This window comes from Papaver somniferum, unplaced genomic scaffold, assembly GCF_003573695.1.
Source record: "Papaver somniferum cultivar HN1 unplaced genomic scaffold, ASM357369v1 unplaced-scaffold_70, whole genome shotgun sequence".
NCBI classification, from domain to species: Eukaryota; Viridiplantae; Streptophyta; class Magnoliopsida; order Ranunculales; family Papaveraceae; genus Papaver; species Papaver somniferum.
The window spans coordinates 567,113-583,694 of record NW_020649860.1 but is presented as its reverse complement, the minus strand read 5'-3'; the positions used below and the strand labels follow the sequence as shown (position 1 = coordinate 583,694).

General features: G+C 34.5%; 1 long non-coding RNA gene across 17 annotated transcripts; it reads right to left on the bottom strand.

The window, feature by feature from the left end:
• Positions 1 to 7,086: 7,086 nt before the first annotated feature.
• LOC113344051 lies at positions 7,087 to 14,802 on the bottom strand. 17 transcript variants are annotated; one of them, XR_003357586.1, is made up of 15 exons: positions 14,717 to 14,802; positions 14,087 to 14,200; positions 13,927 to 13,989; positions 13,547 to 13,642; positions 12,574 to 12,645; positions 12,343 to 12,450; positions 11,825 to 11,901; positions 11,571 to 11,662; positions 10,925 to 10,998; positions 10,693 to 10,855; positions 9,892 to 10,022; positions 9,614 to 9,738; positions 8,765 to 8,902; positions 8,340 to 8,492; positions 7,087 to 7,613 (listed from the first exon to the last, which is right to left on the bottom strand). It is a non-coding gene; the product is annotated as an uncharacterized LOC113344051 (long non-coding RNA). The 17 variants fall into 17 exon arrangements; XR_003357589.1 differs by lacking the exon at positions 14,717 to 14,802 and adding an exon at positions 14,285 to 14,705 and having other exon boundaries at positions 14,087 to 14,163; XR_003357590.1 differs by lacking the exon at positions 14,717 to 14,802 and adding an exon at positions 14,626 to 14,705 and having other exon boundaries at positions 14,087 to 14,163.
• Positions 14,803 to 16,582: the final 1,780 nt, after the last annotated feature.

Sequence of the window (16,582 nt, the reverse complement as noted above, 5' to 3'; positions counted from 1 at the left end):
TAACGGAAAGGCAAGTTTATAAAAGACCTCAAAAAAATGACCGTTTATTAATTATATGGTTTGAAGTTGGTTACTTTATTAATTTGCCCAAATTTTTTGAAATATACTCCTGATTGATATAGTTCTTGACGGGAGACCTTTTTTTGTTTTTTTTTTTACGGTCTGCGAGTTATAATCCCAAAGGTGTCACTATCCATACACAAAAAACCCATCAAAACAAAAGTAATACAAAAAACCCATCAAAATAAAAGTAACACAAAAACCCTACAAATTTGATGAAACCAATTTTAGCTTCATCAAAAAATCTGATGAAACATCATAGAATTTGATGAAACCAATTTTCAAATTTGGGATTTTTGTATTAATTTTTTTTAAGATGGAGTTTTAATGGATCCCAACATTTGAATGGGTTTTTTGTACCACAAGTTTGGTCACCTTAGGTTTTTATGACTAGTTTTGCTAATTTTACCACTTTAAAATCCTAAAATTGCACATATAGTAAATATAACGTCGTATTTTCTGAATAAAAATCTAATTTAAGGGTGTCCAAAATTAAATAGGTCTCTCTTGGGAGTATGTACGTAGTGCTATCTTTCTCGTGATGTATGATGTTGCTGATTTTTATTGTGAATTGTTGTTGAGGTGTCGTACTGTAATGTGTTTGATTAAAGAACGTGGAGACGATTAATAATTTAGAACTTAGGTTTATTAGGGAGATGGGATACAGGACTACACAAGTATTTTGGTTGGGATTGAAACTACTATTTTAATTATTTTTTGATGGCTCGAGATAATACTAACTTATTTTATTGATACCCACCTACTTATAGTGTTGTTCTCTTTTTCAGGACATAGAGAATAATGTTAGGTCCACCTCCACCGCACATGATATAGAAAGAATAACTCTACATGTATTTCGGATTTCTCCGGAAGAAATCACCGAGTGAGAGTAACATGTGGACCCCACTTTCCTACACTACCATCCCAAAGCTAAGCACGCTGATGGGGACGGTCAGATTATTTTTCGATGCATTTTTCTGTGAAAAGTCACTGTGCATGTAGCACCACTGGTATAGAAAACGGTGTTGCTGATTATTATAATGGGACATGGGATATTTCAACTTAACGCAATATTGATTCAAAGAACGACCGGTGTATGTATAGGTGGTGTACATCTGCAATGCTAGTTTTTCTCATAATGAAAATCTTGAACTTTTTGTCTTCATGCCAACTCGACCAAAGTCGGAATTTCTCCGTCGACTGCGCCATTGGAAAAGGGAGAGTTGGCGGAAGGAACATGAGGAATGTTACGGTTTGAAAGATTGTGATTGGAATTAGGAATTATGGAATCTGACCTAAGAGCGATCATTTTTAAGAGAGTGAGTTTGCGACGAGAGATCAATCTCTCACTGTGATCACCAATTTGTTCCCGGGTAAAAACGGTTTACAAGTTTTCTGATAAAAAGTAGTGGATGAGGCAAGGGATCAATGAAACAAATCGTCTGAACATTTAAACAAATGTACTGCACGGAGATACTTTGAGTTCGAGAGACTAATTTGTATGACTCTGGCCTAAACCAGGACAATGGTCGTTCCAGATTCAGTTCGGTCACAAGGAAGGAAAAGGGTCGGTCTGTAGGAAAGGAAGCTGAGAATGTGTGGATATGAATGGAGATTCATCGATTGATGATGTGATGTGTTGAACTGCTTTGAAGATAATTCTCTGTGTAGACGAGAGAAATCCTCTATAAGTGTTTGATAATTCAGTTGTGTGTTGAGTCTTACTCAATTAAATTGTCTTAGAAATCAAATAATAGGTTGAGAAACCTATTTATTGCAGCATATCGATCTCCTGTAAATGGTGACGCTTGAAAAGATTGGAAAAATGGGAAAGTGGGACAACGTGCATAAACCACTTCCACTTTGTATGGAAGACTTGGTTGATTGACCATCCATTATTCGATTTACTCCCTCAACTGCCAGCACGATTTATTTACATATCTCATTGTGGATGTGTTGCACATCGCACGTGTTATAGGCCCGCCAGACCAAAACCCTAGTGAATATCCCCCCATGTGATATGAGTTGATGTCTCATGTGAAAGTCTGCTTTGCAGACGTATTTTTATGTGGTCAATTGTTCACCTAGTTAGAGTATGTGTCTTAACTAATGAATCATGTTTATGATGGAAGAAGCATGAAGTGGCTGCTGAGACAATAATATGCTTTGTGGACCATGAATGTTGAATTAGGTCACTGATGACCGTGACATATCATTATGCTAGCCGAAGCAGTAATGATAGTTGAATGACTTGGATTGATAAGCATAGGCTAATGAGAATATTGCTGGATCGATCATAAATCATTATGTTGATGCGTCAAACATTTGACAGGAAGTCGTACGAAAATAATCATAGAAGGTTCATCTGTGATCCACATGTCAAATGATGAAGCAGAGATAATAATATTAAAATATTGGTTGACTAACGAACCAATTAAATGTTGATTGATGGACCAACTGAGTATTGGTGGATGAACCAATAAAATAATGATAGCTGAATCAGTATGAAATTCTTGAATGTTGATGGTTGAATCAACATGAGAAATATTGCTTTGCCGAGCAATTGACAGTTCAGTCAATAAAATATTGGTGGCTTGATCGAATATTGATTAATTAATCAAAATATTGACTGATGGATCAATATAAAAATATTGGTGTTTGAACCTGTCCATAATTATGCTCTTCAGAGCATTAGTTCAATACCCTAATTTTGGCAGATGGATGATTCATCAATCATTGAGCCAAAATGGAGGAGATAGGGATCGTCCATAGGTGGTGATGAACCAACCATGTGGTTCCCATATGCTTGATCAAGCATTCACCAAAGTTAGTTGCAGATCAATTGGTGTATGGATGACTAATCAGTGTTTACTCATAATTAAAATAGTGCTTTACTGAGCATTCGGTAGTAAAACCGAATTATGGAAGGAGGAGGACCATCCAAGGGGTGTAGAAACCGTCCCTTGGTGGTCGTGAGATTATCTACTGGTGCATGGATTATCTTCCAAGTTGTTGGAGAGTCATTGGGCGAAATATGAACCCTAGAAGATTAATTAAGTCATTAATCAATGATGGAGGTGGGACCGAATTTCGGCAAGCAAGGAGCCGACCATGGTGGTCATGGTGGCATGCTCGTGTCACTATGTCGTCCGCCGACCAATCCTCGGAACTTCGGTATTTTTTCATTATTCATCGAACATTATTTCATCCTTTATGAAGAATTTGAGTTTGACTGAAACTCTTAATTTTGCTTGAAAAACCAACTGTTGGAAATATCAAAATAACACCCTCTTTGTCTTTTTTTATCCGTCCTCTATTCTCTATTTTGATCTGTCTTTTTTTTTATCTGTCCGCTTTGTTTATATACATACTTTCTCACTAAATCTATCTTATATACCCTTAATTTTTTTATAATTATAACTAGGTATCACCGGGGCTTACGCCCCGGCTAAACCTCAGGTTATTAAGGTAAATATTTTTAACATGACATATTTCATGAAAGCACTTTAAAATACCACTAATATATTTTTGTTATCCAAGTAATGATATGGTTAAGTTTCTGTTATCCAAGTATCGTAACTAATAATGTACAACTTAAAAAAATCCTTTCGTGTCTATTTTATTCACTAATTGTAGAAAAACTTAATGGTGGTTATTAATTAAATGTAAACGTCACTCATTCAATGACAGTCAAAGTAAAAGGTGATTTACGTGGATCATGTTGCGTGTTTTTATCTAACAATTCAAATATGAAAGGAACCTAGGAGAAGTGCAACCTTCCAATGCTCAAATTAGTATTTATCCGGTGAAATATCTTCTAAGTAATTCAAAACGATATTAGATTCCAAAATAATAACTATATCCCATCAATTGTACAAATACTTGTTTGATGATCTAATTCTTGACACTTGGTATATCTTGTTTTTTATAATTGGTTTTCTGGATAACTCTTGACACTTGGCATATCATAAGTATCAAGATCCCCTCATCCATATTTTTATATCAAACATCGTAGAAATATTGCGTTGGTATTTGATACATCATAAGTATAATTTGATCCAGAGCTTGATACAACTTTTTGCAGATAAATTTATTCCTTGTTTTATTTCACAAAACGGTCTATTTTCAACTTTAAAACACAGGTTATAGATTCGGACAATCAGAAGCATATTCATGTCAATTTTTGGCCAATTCGGGTTCACAATCATCATCTGAAAGACATATATGATTGATGATTAAAACATGTAATTGTCATTATATGTTGATAGATCTACAAAGTATGTCTACCATAAAAACTTTAAAAGTTTTCTTACTTTAAAAAACGAAAAAATACTCAATTGAGCTTCCAAAAAGAAATGGAAAACATAAAAAATTGCATAATCAAAGTTAATTAACTTTTGGTAAATTGTCTTGCATATGTTTCATCAACAATACAATTACTTGTTAGATGATCTCATTCTTGAAACTTGGTACATCTTGTTCTTGATTATTAGTTTTCTGGACAACTCTTGACACTTTAAGATATCATAAAGATCAAGATCCCCTCATCCATATATTTCTTTTAAATATTGTACAATTCTTGCATTAGTATTTGACACATTGTAAGTATAATCAGATGCGTCCCAATCATCAATATTTGACAATAATAGGAACAATATTCATGTTGAACGTTGCAATTAAACATTTATGGAAAACTGGGTTGGAAGGAACAACATTTGTGTGCGACCTGTCATAAGTCACTAAATCTTGGTAGATCTCGAACATATGCTCGGGAACACCAATGAAAATGGAGGGGAAAACATAGGGCTTACCTCTGTCGTTGGGATTTAATCCAAAAGTTTTTAAGAAATTTATAAAATTGTAACAATATTCTCGCAGCATATCCTGAATTTTCGTGAGATAACGCAGGCGGGTTTTTGCTGTTGATGCCCGAGCATCCGCCAAATATTTGAAAAAGTTTTTCAGGATAGTAGAATACTTATCAGACAGCTAAAAACGTGGAAACTATGAGATAATTCTAGAGTTATAATATGTTTTCATGTGCCTGGATCAAGTTGTTTCATATCTAGTTTCCACCTTAACTCGCCGTTCGGAATGAGAAAAACATAACGCAAGAGAAAGTATGCAGGGTGACACCCGGAAATACGGGAAAATCCTTAGTCTTCCTTCAGCTAAAATATAATATTCAGAACGCCAGGTGTCTCAGAACCATCACTGGGAAGTATAATCAAAACTTCTTCAACTATTAGCAAATTGTGGCGTCTTTTATTCGTAGATTCTTCATAGTGCGTGATTCCTTTCACTTTTCTCGATGGGAATGATATTACTCAGGTCGTGCGCGAATATAAAACGCATTATTATGTTATAAGAGAATGTTCTTGATTGTTATTAGAACATCTTTATCCAGTTGCAGATTTTGTTTCGCATGAACACCCAGGTCTTGATTAGGATCATGTATAAAATGTATTTTTTCCCTCGTCGGGCTCTAACGCTCAACTCATGTGTTGAAGTTCCTCAAGTATTGAAAATCACTTACGAATCTGGCCATATCTGCAACCAAGGTTGGTAAACACATTCGAGGCATTATACTCTCGAATTTGGTCATAAACTAATCTTGGACGGGCTTCATCCCTATCATATAGATCTTCGAGGTTCTGGGAGGTTCAAGCAACAAAAGAAGTATTACTTTCCTTTGCGGCAATATCTTCCAAAGGTTGGTTTCTTTTTGGATTTATCGAACAACCTATTATCCATTATCAAGTTGTCCTTAAAATAAATAAATTATATTCATAAAACTAAAAATCATTCACTAATAATACAAATAAAAACGCAGGAAGAAACTAAAATGCCAAATCATTCACCGACTTACACTGAAAAAATAAGATCTTTAGTTGTGTTATTTCTACAAAACCGGTAAATACCCTGTTCACATATCACTAAAAGCATATTCTCTACCACCACTTGCATCAATATTCAACAATCAATAACATCATGAGAATCAGGAGCAGCAACCAGTAATCTTATCTTTTTTTTCTTTCCCTTTATTTTGTCGTTTGTAGCTTAATTTTCCAAAGCATTCCCCAATTTGATTCCTCAAATAAAGTTCATCATTTATTGAAATTATAATTTATAAAGATCGATTCCCACTCCTTCGCATCTTTTTGTGAAATATTTTATAACTCTTACGTTAATTAATACTTGAAATATTATGAGCGTAATCGGATGAATGCCAGTCAACTATCTCTAATTAAGGTTTTTATAACTCTTATGTCCATTACATACAACTATCTCTTTTCCATTTTCACGTCAGCCATAAATTTGATATCCGCCTTTATCAAAACATGTACTATCAGTGTATATTTTCGTATGTTTTCTTTCTTCTTCTTTTTTTCCGTACACGAAAATTAAGAATTCTTGCAACCACATGGAGCTTGGTAATGAGTATTTCATTTCGTCGTGTTGTTTAGCTTATGAAGCTTCAAATTTCATAAAGGGTTGGATCTACCCTTCACTTTTTGACCCTTCAAAATAAAATCGTGGTGAATGAAAGTCGTAACGTTGATCCACAATACAACTCACATAAGTAATATTTTGCAAATAAATATTTTGCTTTAGATTTTTTCTATGACAAATATATGCCAACACCATTAAACATGTATAATTTTGACTCCGATTCGGGTACCGATTTAAGCACTCATAAACATGCGACAATAAAAGGGACAACATCTACATTGATGTGGTAATTAAGCATTCATGACAGAATGTGTTGTAGTGAACAACATCTGACCATAAACTGGATATCCACTTTAATTCGAAAATATACGATGAACTTGTATATTTTTCTTTTCTCATACAGGGAGATCTTGTTCATACTATATAGACCATGTACCATATATTTTCTATGTGTTTGGAAAAGAACTGGGTATTTTTTTTCATCTAAGGATTTATCACAAATAAATTTGTGAATGTGTTTCACATATCAGATTTTTATATAATTATTCAAAAATAAAAAGGGGGAAAATCATGTAAGATAACAAACATTTTTGGAATTGTCCGCATATGAAATACAACTATACCTTGCCTAAAGATTTTCTTCCTTGATTTATTTCATCAAATTATCTCTTTTCAACTTGAAAACATGGTTTATTCGATCAAGACATTCTTCCACCTATACATGTAGTGCAACAAAAATAAAAACAAAAAATCATGGCTAGGACAACACTTGAAATTTCAACTACGTTCGAAAATGTTTTAGCTATTAATATAGCCCTATATTCCATGAGATTGGAAATCCGGGAGCTACTTAAGAATCTTCTGCCACCATAAAAAATGCATACACCCAAAAAGTTAAAAGTCACTTAAATCACTGTTTCAAGTCCACCGTTTTGATGCATTACTATAACATTTTGCTCGCTCATTGTACAAACCCTTTTGCACTGAGTGCATCCTGAATCTCTTACCCGTTGTCAAGGCTCAGAAGATCCGCCGCCACCGCCACCGCCTAGTATTTCCTTTGAGTTTGGATTCTGATATGCAGTTCGAAGTGTACAAACCTGGTTAAATAAAGATAGAAGCATTTTTTAACCTAACTATAAAGTTGATTGGCATAAACTCCCAAAGATATATAAATTATAGAAGCATTTTTTAACCTAACTATAGAGTTGATTTGCATGAACTCCCCAAAATATTATGTTTAATGGCATATGAATCGAGCTCAGTGGATTTAGTTCTCTGAATGTACCTTGGAAACCACTGTATCTAGCGACGATTTGCCACTCAGTGGAGGTATCATCAGCATCGTCAATCCCAGACCAGATTAGACAGCTACTCATCATAAGGAAGTGGTGTTATTTATCTTTGACTACCTTGCTAAGTGCAACATGAAAGAGTTGTCGGACAATTTAGGACTGGGATTAATTATTCGAAATTCATGTTTTCTAATTCTAGGTTTATTGGCGTTCTTTTTCTATGGGTACTGAGATGATATATGACATGCTTTTTAAACTTACGCATGTGTGTTGCAGAGCTATTACTGCCATCGGAAGCAGGCAAGTTTTAGCCTACTCAACTAAGTTAAATGTGCCACCCGTGGGAGTCGAACCCACAATTACATGGTTGAGAACCATGCACTCTGCCATTTGAGCTAAGATAGCAAATACCAATATTTACCATTTCCTAATGTTAGTGGAATTTGGTATGATCGGTTTAGGATAATGACACATTGACACTTGAGTGCAAACTGTTCACAGGCACAAAGGGATATCTAGTAGAGGATTTACCTTCAAATTATTAACATGTAAGCAGTAATCTTCGGAAACAAAGTCCCGATTAGCCATCCTTCCACCTATTAAAAAGCAAAGTGTAGAACTCCTGAAAGTTGATTCAATCCCCTTGAAAGAGCTTGTAGTCGAGCAATGTTAATAATCTGGACCCTGTCTTGTCCAAATAAGGCTCAACATCTTAGTAAACGTTGTGTAACTCACTGACTATGAACTAAGACTCACTAATGAGTAGACACTTAAAATATCTTGGGACTAATCTATTTCCACATGCTTGAGATTGGCCCCTGATCATATGATTTGCAAGTGACCCAGAAACACTATAAGTGAAAAAGTAATTTGAGAAAGAGTGCATAGGAACTTCCAAAAGAAAGGAGGATGGAAAGGGAACAACAAAAATTGTAGAAGATGAGCAGGTGTGTTACCTCATTGTTATCACGAAAAAACAATTGTTCTAGGTTTCTTCATTTGTAGTCCAAACCCAGCAAACAAAGAAAACAGACGCAACACCTCCGGACATGATGATGGGTTCAGCATTTGTTGGCAGATGCATATATTGTATCCTGTCACAAATCAAAAAAGCAAAAATATATTAAAAACAAAACAAAACATTTCGTGCCATGCATGACTTTCTCAATAAAAGAATGATTCTGGAATAATATGGAACTTGTGGTCATATAAAATCTGAATAGGGGCCTTTTTCTTTTACCATTAAGTCTCTTCACGTTCTTTGTTGATGTACTCCCTCCGTCCCAAATTAGTTGACCCATTTGTAGTTTGCACAATTATTAAGGCAAGGAGAAAATGGGAGTATGTTTAAGTATTTTTTACAAATATGCCCTTATGGATAAAAAAACTTGTAAAACTTAGAAATGATTTATCTCTTAAACTATACCACGGTTTTTCGTAAATTTTATACCGTTGAAAAGCATTTTAAAACAACTGCATAACGAATATAAACATGGCTATCAAATTATACATATTTCTTATAGTAACAATAATCAATTAAAAGGGTACTTTTTGAAATATCCCCTTGATTAGTGAAATAGCTCATCTATTTATCGGAAAAAATTTAAAACCAATTGGCTCAACTAATTTGGGACGGAGGGAGTACTATATAGCCAATCAAAGAGCATATAGTTTCTATTAAACTGAAACTAACTCCAGAGTTATAATCTCATCAAAAACCTGATCTACTTTCTAGTTAACGAGGTATACTTGAATTAGATGTAAATAGTTTAATTAGTAATTAAAAGAGTCCAAACCACCGTTACCAAACATCGAAACTACCATATATCCACCACGCAAGCACCGACCACTAAATCACATTATGTGGCATCTTTTTGCCACATTAATGGCATCTGATGGACGTGCAGCTACACTTAAAACAATGTTTTCCCTGGATACAGATTATAAAACCCTTAGCATGGTTATAATAATATATTGTGTTTCTAAAACCATAGCTTTCTGAAAATATATAAGCGTACTTCGCATCATTAGTATATGAATTGAAAATGAAAAGAAGATAGGTAAGATTCCAAACCACCATTACCAAACATCGGAACTAAAACATCTCCCCCACCACTCGCAAGCACCGACCACTAAATCACATTATCTAGCATCTTTTTTCCACATTAATGGCATCTGATGGACGTGCAGCTTAAAATAGTTTTTTTCCCCTGACTACAGATTATAAAAACCTTAGCATGGTTATAAGAATATACTGTGTTTTTCAAATTATCCCTTTCTGAAAATATATTAGTGTAGTAACAACTCTCTCTGTAATTCGCATCATTAGTATCTGAAAAAAAGATAAGCAACTAACTGAACTAATGTTGTCCGTTAACGCATAAAGATATATAATCATAAAAAGCTAAAGGTATAAGTTGTGTGCGCATAATAAGACAAATGATCAATTCCACCACTAACTTGCACAGCTGAAGTTCTGCAACTGTCTTTGTAGACAATTTAGTGAAGCGTGGTCTTTGCTTCTACCAATGCTACCTGAGCATATAAGTTTATTTACGTGCGTGCACTATTTCTCAGTAATTTATTGAAATTACCAACAATAATCAGGTAAAGTTCTGATAAGTTTCACTTTATAAAAGCATTTACTTAATGGATCATTTTGAAGATTGCTTTTCATCTTCCTGAAAATGGGATCTAAAGCGGGTAGGACCAACCTTGTAATCGGAAAATCAAAACAACATCCGACTATCTAGCCAAAGTCCATTAATGTTATAGTCGCTAAGTTTCACACTGTCTCCAAGGATCCGCAAATACAATTTTATTTTAGTTTATGGAGATTCAGCCATGGTCATTATCCAAATAAAATGGTAAAAAACAATAATACCTTTGTTTGCTACAACCGCATCCATGCTGCATTCCACCATTGTGTTGTAATTGGCTCGGCAACTTCGAACGAACTGAACTTATGCATTAGGACCTCATTTTTCCAAGTATAACATCGAAGCATCAATGATTACCGTTGCATTCCTTCCAAGGAAAAAAAATATCTGAAACAGAGTTGGATGACATTTTGGTTTTGATGAAAGACATAATAAAAAGAAATGACAATTATTTACCTTATAGTTGGATGCCTTGCATATAATTCTTCGGAGTCCTATATAATGTACACAAAATGACAGATTCAATGTTCCTGGTAAAAGAGCTTAATAGCATGTCAAATGGTTCGTTTCAGAGTTAAAAAATTGGCGATTTATACATTATGACGAAATGTTAGTCGCAGAAATAGTAAAACTAAATTAAGAAAAGAACATAATAACATCATATAAGTTGTTCTTCACAACAAAATTCTAGTAAGTCGGAATTACATAAATTCGGGCCCTCAAATTCACACAGGCAATGACCGAATCATATAAGTTGAATTAGCTCTATGCAACAACATAGTCAATCCATGATAACTTCATATTACAAAAGCAGAGTAAAATATCAGCTCACAAATTCGTAACTATATTTAACAAAAGAATAACTGGTGAATATTATACAGAACTTGTGTGGCCAATTTAAATAAGAAATGCAGAACTTGTGGGTAGAAATGCAGGAAAACATATTAAAATTAAGTTAGATAAGACTATCGGAGGAAAAATGATAGTAAGTTTACCATGTGATAACCAAGAAACGAATACTGGTAGCCTAAGAATATGTATCCTCAGAAAAACAGTATAAAACTGATGAAAAAAAGTTAGGCAAATAAATTAAATTCGCAACCTTGATGGTAACATAAATATCTCCAGGTCGGTGACCATTGGGATTGGTTACACCACTTCTGCAGATCTTTAATGCTTCAGAATCATCAGTTCCTACATACAAATAAACAACATAACTAACTGTTAGATGGGTGCAATAAAAAGACAAACTAAAATAGATATAATTCTGTGTAGTGCGAGGATTTGAGCTTGAAGTTTAATGAGTTATAGGCCAAGAAGAGATTATAATTAAGCTTGCGGCGTCTGAACTCGTACCTTATATTTGCCTCTAGAGATGTTGGATTCTCGAGCTTTAGCAAATACGTGGTGCTGCGAACCTCCCAAATTGGTACCTCAATAATTTACAAAAGACAAATCTTATTTTCTCAATTAATTTATTAATATTACAATGAATCACATTGACCGATAAATATAGCTAGCTTCTGTGCAATGTTTAATGGAAAGGTAGTTCTGCCTGCTTCATAGTGTGTGCATCAGGAAAAGCAAAAATAGATACTTTTAATGCTACTACGATACTAACCCACATAAATTATTAATGCTTTCAATAGGCACATTTACACATTTGTGAGAAATCTAAGAGGTGATCTTAACATTTTCCTAAGTAGTGGCTCTCTACTTATAATATTTTCGAGTAAATCTAAACCATTCTCGGGAATCATTTTTCAACCCATTTGGCGATCGCTAACTTTCTATGTCATTCCGAGTATTAATAATTGTAATCCAACTATGTGACTAACCACAGAAAAGTTAGTGCCACCATGGTGTGAACTTACGACAACAACCAAAAGCTTCTGGAGAATCCATATTATAATGCCATCAAGCCATGAAGTTGTTGGATTATCTATAAAACATGATTCTGGTACTGTTGACCCTCTATATATCTGTAAAAGAAACAAAATACAATTAGCTAGAGATAAAACTCATGAACAACATGTAGAAAAAGAAAAATAAAATGAACCTTTTCATCCGAGGTGAAATATGCACCGGCAAAAGTTACCACTTACCTCATTAAGCATGGAGTTTGAATCACATAGACTGATTGAACACAATTTGTTGGTCTGAGCAGTTTCTCTGACCTGAGACAGAGAAAATCGAGCAATTAATAAGTAAGAGATTTGTTATTAAAGAGTTGCCTAATCAAATGGGCAAATGTTGATATCTAAGTAAAGCACACAATAAAATGCGTAGGGATGTGGAGTAACTACACCATATTCTTGTCTTTAATATCATCCTAACTAATAGGTAATTTTTCCACTGTACATAAAAGTTGGAAAAGACGCCTATAGATGTAGCTCTTCAGGAAAAAAATACAAAGTAATCTACCTGTAGGTTGGCAAAGAATAAAAGTTTGGGTAATTGATAAGTAACTTAATCAGTTTTAGTGATTCTTTAAAAAACTGCCTTCCTTTTGTGATCTTTTCTCTCCTCATCTCAAAATGATGTTTTGGTAGAAATTGAATCCAGGAGCAGCAAATCTCAGTCAATTATTGCAAAAAGTTTTGAATTTTACCGTTGCAAAGTTCTAAATTCTTGCAGAGGTCTTAACTGAAAATACTCGTCACCAGAACCCAGGAACAGGGTCATGGATGATGGTAATGAGGAAAAACCAAAATCAAGTACCGTGCTTCAATTTTATAAGAAACAACCCTACATTAGATGATTAAAACTAAATTTTCAAATGAATGTAACAATACACTAACTTATAAAGTTCAGCTATGCTCAGGGAGTTGCTAATATGGTCGATATTGGTAGTCGGTAAGGACGCTCAATCACTATTGCGCTCTTATTGAAGCTGATTTAGGAAAGAAAGAAGTGTTTTTGCTCTTTTAATTGATGTTCTAATCTTTTATCAGTGGTAGATCACTTAGGGAATAGTTGGCGTCAGGAATAAGAAAATTAAAATAATATCTTTTGAAAATCAAAAATAAGAGTTTCAAGGAGAACAAATAAAATAATAAGAACCCTAATTTAATATACCTGGGATTATAATGGATTTGACAGATTTTTCACGCATCTGGGTATATAATGGAGCGTTTGTACAGATTCTTCATGGGTATGTTTTAATCTCATTGACTGCAAAGAAGAAAAACGGAAAAGTTATAAAATATCAAGCTATGGCCCTTATTCAAACACCTTGTCAGTTCATAACAAAACTAACAAAAAAATAGACTTGCCAAGTCGTGCCTTCACCAATCAGCTTCAATATCTCGAAACAATCCACGCTTTGAGAACCCGAAGAAGGATACCCAGCAAAATTAACCCCGAAGAAACAGTATTCCACTTCTAATTACTTACTAAACAGCTATTGAAATCAACTAAATTTACTATTAAAACAGACTATGTACATAGAATCTTACCAAGGCCGAAACCCACCTAAGAATCGAACTAACTCTCAGCATCTGAATCACTATTGCTTCCATCTGCATTCCACTCATCGCAAAAATTATTCAGACTCAGTAAACAACTATTCAGATTAAGCAAATTTACTATTAAAAGACGTTGCAGATAGAATCTTACCAAGGCCGAAACCAACGTAAGAATCGAACAACTTTCAGCATCCGAGTTGCAATTGTTTCAATCTTCATTTCCCTCGTCTCAATTAAAAAATTAAATAAAAATTAGTGTTGAACCCTGAACACAATAAACAAAAAATCAATAATTTTAGGAATTCAGGTAGACCATATTCAGAGAAAAATCACCAACAAAGAATCATACTGAGTAGACCATATTCAGTATCAGGCTATCAACAACCAACTCCAGCAAGGAAAAAAAACCTAGAATTTGGTGAACCCAGAAAACGTTGATTCTGCCTAAACCTAATACCCTATTGCAACGATATTACAAATCTTTTTAGAATCTCTATAAGATATATACATGATATACATCAAACGATTCCTAAAATTCGGGGTTCTAAGAGGTTAACCAAAATTCATGTTATTTTCAGCTCAAATCACCATCAACATAGAACATGTCATCAGAACAGTTAATCACGTCTAGAAAACTTAATTAGTAAATTTTTAGTAAATTCATATAAGAAAAAAAACACAACAGGTTACCTTAAATTCAAAGCTAGGGTTTTCATTAAAATATCATGTTAATTTGAAATTCAGTAATCAGAACCATACAAAAAAGAAGGAACAAACGAACCTCTTTAGCAAGACACTCAGGATAATCTTCTATTAGAGCTAGCACCATGGAGGGGTCCATCCCCTCCCTATCCCTCAATTTCCCTCAAAAAACCAAAATTGCAACCCCTATGGTCTCCCAAATCCCTACTCATGTAGGGATATTAACCCTCTTCCCTACATGGAGGATCACATCTGATCCCGCCTGTAGGGAAGGGAAATCACACGGCTACTGAGTTGCCGTGTGAAATTCTGCTTTACGGATACTGAGTAGCCGTAATACCGTTGATACGACTAATCAGTAGCCGTAGCTTTTTACACGATCGATCCTAACCATCCATCATTAATAACGACTCTATCTTCTCCACCGTCGGATCCCAACGGTCATTTTCTCAAAATCCTCTATAAATACCACTCTAATTCTCTACTAAAACCACACCAAATCAATTGATTTCTTATTTTCTCTTCTTACATCAATTGATTTTTTCTTTCCTTTCCTCATACCACACCTCTTTGATTTTTATATTTATCTTCTAGTACTCAAGTTTTTATATCTTAGTTTCATTAAAAATGGTTTTAAATTTTGTTCAACAGGAAGAGATTGATCTTACTACTGCATTTATTTATGTGAGTATGGATGAAATTGTGGCGTACATTTGCATAAACATTTCATCACAGCAACTAATTTCATATGAGGAGAATGCCCCATAGTACCGGTTGCATCTGGATGTTGCTGCCATTCTGGATCAACCTCAAGCAATTTTCCTAACAATTTCTCGAATAAGTCTTCCCTCATGCCTAGACGTTGTTTGAATTGTCTTGCGGTATAACCAGTTCCAGACGTAAAATAATCATTCATCATTTTGGCATCATTCCACACTCGATCACGCGTTATTATACTACGTGTATGTACCTCCCTTGGTATGGGTTGTCTAATAATACGCAATCGTTCATCCAAACATAATTGTGTAAACATTAGCAAAGCTTTCTCTTCTTCATCACTAGAGGAATCCAAATAGATTCCATATTTAACTTTCACATAAGAACGCATTAGATTCATTATGCACCTTTGCAAACAACAAAAATAGTATCAATTTGTGTATACCATACATAAATGCAAGTCAATCAATTTTCTACATTGATATGCTAGTTTAGAAACATTTCATTCAACATAAATTTTCTACATTAATCATGGATTTTTCACTAAATATATATTTTAGTTACATTATTGAATTGCATACTACATACCTAACCAACCTAATATCTACAATTTCATCAAAATCAAATTCGAAATCAAAATCAGATTTATTTAAAACCCTAACATTAGAATCACTCACCTTAGATAATTTTTTGGATGAAATTCTAAATTGAAGAATGGATTTGTTTCACCTTGGAGTAACGATCAAACCCTTTTAATTTAAGCCATGGAATCGCAATGAATCAATATGATAATCGAAAGGGGGTAATAGGGGTTTGAAAGGGTTTTGAGAGGATGAAAAATTAAAGAAGAAGAAGAACTGGGGAGCCCGACCTCGCTTCTGAGGACTTAACCATATGATACGGCTACTGGGTAGCCGTATTAGTCAAGTCAACGAGTTGACTAATACGGCTACTCAGTAGCCGTGTGGCACTATTTATACGGCTACTCAGTAGCCATGTCATGTAGGGAAGGGATGATACGCCACCATATCAAGGTTGGCTTCCTTGTGCCATCCCTTCCCTACATATGAGGGATAGGGAAGGGATACCCTCCATCATAGTGCTAGCTCTAAGAAGAACACAATATTCAGGTTCTCTACAATTTGACATACATTCACTGAAATCTGTCCAGTTTGTTCCCTGTGATTTCCCATCCTGATGCCATATCGATAACAAATCTCTCTCTCTG